Genomic DNA, 4,102 nt, shown 5'->3' on the forward strand with positions numbered 1-4,102 from the left:
CGTCACGACGCGATCGGCCTTCAAATGTGCATTTTGAAGGATGAAGCCTATGAATTGGGACGCAGCTACAGAGTTTGATGCAAAACCAACTCGACTAAATCAAAAGAAAAAAACACTGTAACTGTATATTTTTGTTTTCTCAAGCAAAGCAAATTTTAAAAGTCCACTGAAAACATATCTTCTTACATTTTTGGTCATAGACAATGTATGTTGAAGATATACATTATTGTTAAAGTTATTGCCTTAAGAGGTAAATTAAAAAAAAAAAACTTTATACAAATACTAAATACTATACTAAAGTTGGGCTATATACAACTTTAGTAATAACAAACATCATATTGTTCCCTTTGTTTTGAGTATACTCGTGTCACTTACAGTTAAAGTCCTTCTCTGATTTTATTATTGTTTGCAAGGTTGCAATGTTACTTTGCAATATTTTAAATATTTTGGGGTATTTTGTATGGTCTGTTATTGGAGTAGTCAACTCCTATTCACTGGGAATAAAAAAATAATTTAGCAGATGCAGAGAGATGTATAGACCGGGGGACCCCCCCCATCTCCCCACCCTCTGATTAGTTATCATAACGTAATTACATTATTAACGTTATTTGGCGGTTTTTACTTGGAAAGTAAAATATTGGATATTTACCCATATTGGAGGGTAAATTAACTCTTTAAAGTGCAATATGTATTTATTACTTTGCTTATTCAACAGGGCTTACAGCAGGTTTTGTGCAGCAGCAGTAGATTATGCTTCGCAAATTCTGTACACAGTACAGTACAATACACAATACAATACAGTACAATACACAGTAAATTCCTACTACAACATTGTGAATATCATTAACGGCAACAGCATGTACTTCAAGTCAGTATTGAAATGTTAGTGAATATTATCAATAGCAGCAGTAGCAGAAGTTTTGTTTTGTCCAACTACATACATTGCGGACCACTTTACCTATCGTTACGGGTCTATTGATTTGGTCATATTTGGCCTCTCGTGTCTGGCATAGACACCATGTTAGAGTAAATTAGGCATTGCCTAATTAATGGAGCTCTCAGCAGTTCAGTCTCTTGTGCAGTAGCAACAATTCTTCTCCCCCATGTTACGTCTTCCGCCATTTTGGAGAGTACCCAAGAGCGTAATCGACGTAATCAGCGTTGTTTATGTTCGAAGGAGAAAGACCCTGGCCATGTCCAACAATTCAACATAAAGTACGATGAGGCCTTTATCAGAATGTGTGATAATACTGGACCCTGCCAACAAGTACTGTCATTTCCAAAGAATGTAGGGACGGTCCTTTCAGAAGAAGTGAGGATAACCCATGGCTAGAATATTCTCCTAGCACTGATGCCATGTTTTGTTTTGTTTTAGCTGCCATCTGTTTTTAAATGATGAAAAATACAAGAGTCACACAAACTAGAAAACTGTAGGATTAAATCGCTGGAGAAAGGCTTTAAAAAAATGAAAGCGCACAGTGCCTGAGAAGCTCACATGTATGGTATGGTGAGGTGGAACTCATTCAAGAAAAAATGACTGGAGGCATCTTTTCTGAAGTGGGTGAACTCAAAAAAGGTTATGATAGGGCTGCAAACATGAGTGGGCACTATAAGGGACTGCAGTCCAGAATCCTAAGGCAAAATCCAAAGGCTCTGTATGTGCACTGTCAGGCACATTGCCTTAATCTGGGATTGGTAGAAAGTGCAAAGTCAAACATCTGTTCTGTCTACGTTTTCAATCTAGTTGAAAAACTTTACACTTTTTATGGCTAACTCATCAAAACGGCACTCTGCATTTATTGAAATGCAGAAGAGGAAGCACCCCGTTCAGCGCCCATTGGAGCTGAAGAAACTGTCAGATACTCTGTGGGCCTGTAGAGAAAGTGCACTTAAAACTCTGGTGAAGGTCCTCCCATCTGTCATGCGGTTCCTTGAGGAAATGACAATTCAAGATCCCCCAGACTCCTCAGCTGGTGACGCAATGATTCTTCTAAAAAGCAGCAATTTTGAGTTCTTCTTGTGTCTGGAGATCACCTGTCCAGTCTTCCAGGTGACTGCAGTTGCAACTAATGCATAGCAGCAGAAAGACATGGATCTGGCTGCAGCATACAGCATTGTTAATGGAGTTTTAAAGAGGCAGACCTACAGCCAGGGCCGTACCCAGGCTTTGAAAATTAGTGAGGTCCGTGGGGGTGGGGGGATGATGGGGATTGGTGTTAAAGTGTTAAAGATTTGTGTTATAATAACCCCTACTAATACAACTCATTATATACACTATAAACACTTAAGGAGACAGACATGTAGATGTTTGTGAAAGATGGTTTCTCTGTTTTTGAGGGATGATTATTTTTAAATCATACCCTATTTATTGCATCAAAATTTGTTAAAGGGGTGCGCAAAACTCCGCATTTGAACAGTCAATAGCAAATACTTAAACTAATAACAAAACAGTAGCTGATTCAGAAGCGCCAGATTGTCATAGCAAAGTCAGAATTACCTCCTCTCCTAGGTTCACGAAACGGTCGTCCATAAAATGCATTGCTGTTCTGTTGTAAGTAATCTAATGCCTAATCTAAATCTAAATCTAAAACCTAAATGCATTTACTTTCGGAAGGCCAAATAAAGTGCTTTTGCTTTCGCCTAGAAACACACAGCGTCTCCCTGACATGCTGCTTCAACACTAACTGCGGTTACTGAAACCACGCCTTCTTTCTTTGCATGAACATTTGGGCGGCATTATGCTAATATTTCCACATAGTGAGGTAGATATGTGGGGGCGTGTTAGAACGAGCCGTTTTAGGGGTGTGTGGCAGAGTCTTAACTTTGATAAAGAATATCTCTTTGGTTTTGAGACTTTAGTCTTTGCAACTTCAGGGATCTTATCTATGCACAATCAGCTTGTAACACTCCAAAGAGAAAGGAAAACTTGAAATCGCATCATATGACCCCTTTGACACTTTACTATACTTAAGGGTGGATAATTTAATCAGTTGTTTATTGCAACAATACATAACTACTAACTTTGCGTAGTGCTCTTATGAATGTTTATAGCATGGTTTGTGAAAATTTAACTATACTGAATGACATAGCATAGACTTCTTCATGGCTAGTTTTTGCATATTTCATTTCCTTCTGTAACCTACTTGTTCTACAGATCTGTGTGTACTAGTGTTAAATGCTACTGTTTTTGACAGCGTTGATAACGTTTATGAAAGATAATATCATGATAATTGTCAGCAAAAACCTGTCCATGGGCTTTTTTGATTGCTTTCAGTTTAAGAGCCGGCGATGCAGTGTTGCCAGATATTGATACTAAAACAAACAAAAAATAAAAATAAACCGACATTATTCCCAATCTTTTGCAAATAAGATAAATATATCGCTGACTCTAAACTGCAACTTCCTACTTTATTAACTTTCTAAAGTGTTAAATTAAGTGGAAAAGACCAGTACAAAAACTCTTATAATACCTGGATATGGCAACACGGAGGCTGCGCCCGCGCCCTCCCTCACGACTCTCTCAAGCCTCGTTCACTCCGCCAGCGTCTTGCAGCGATCATTTTCATACCAGTGACGCTAAACATTCTTGCGAACTGTCTAAACTGAATTATACATGTCATGCCAGCCTGGTCTCATGTTTATACGTAGGTATTAATACGTAACATTTACAAGCACAAAACGTACACTTTTGTACGTTTTTATTAATGCTAAAACGTACAATTTAGACATATTTCAATGTTTAAACCGTACAAATTGCTACGTATTTTTAGCTAAAAAACGTAAAAATATTTACGTATCTTTTATATCATCAAGATATTCGTATCAATGTATTTTTTATCATTTTATCAATAAGCGATTTAGATTTTTAGACCCCTTAACCTACTCCCAAAACCTAGCCCTACCCATTTTATAGTGAATATGCATTTTTATCATTTTGTTAATACACAATTTAGATTTTTAGACCCCTTAACCTACCCCCAAACCTTAACCTACCCATATAGCGAATATAAAAGGATATAAAACACAAATGACCGAAATATGCAGGAAAATAACCATTTTAGTAAAAATATAGCATTAAAATATTTTTATAGTCGCTAATTCC

Source organism: Sinocyclocheilus grahami, unplaced genomic scaffold (assembly GCF_001515645.1).
Source record: "Sinocyclocheilus grahami isolate Dianchi unplaced genomic scaffold, SAMN03320097.WGS_v1.1 scaffold2014.1, whole genome shotgun sequence".
Classification (NCBI taxonomy): Eukaryota; Metazoa; Chordata; class Actinopteri; order Cypriniformes; family Cyprinidae; genus Sinocyclocheilus; species Sinocyclocheilus grahami.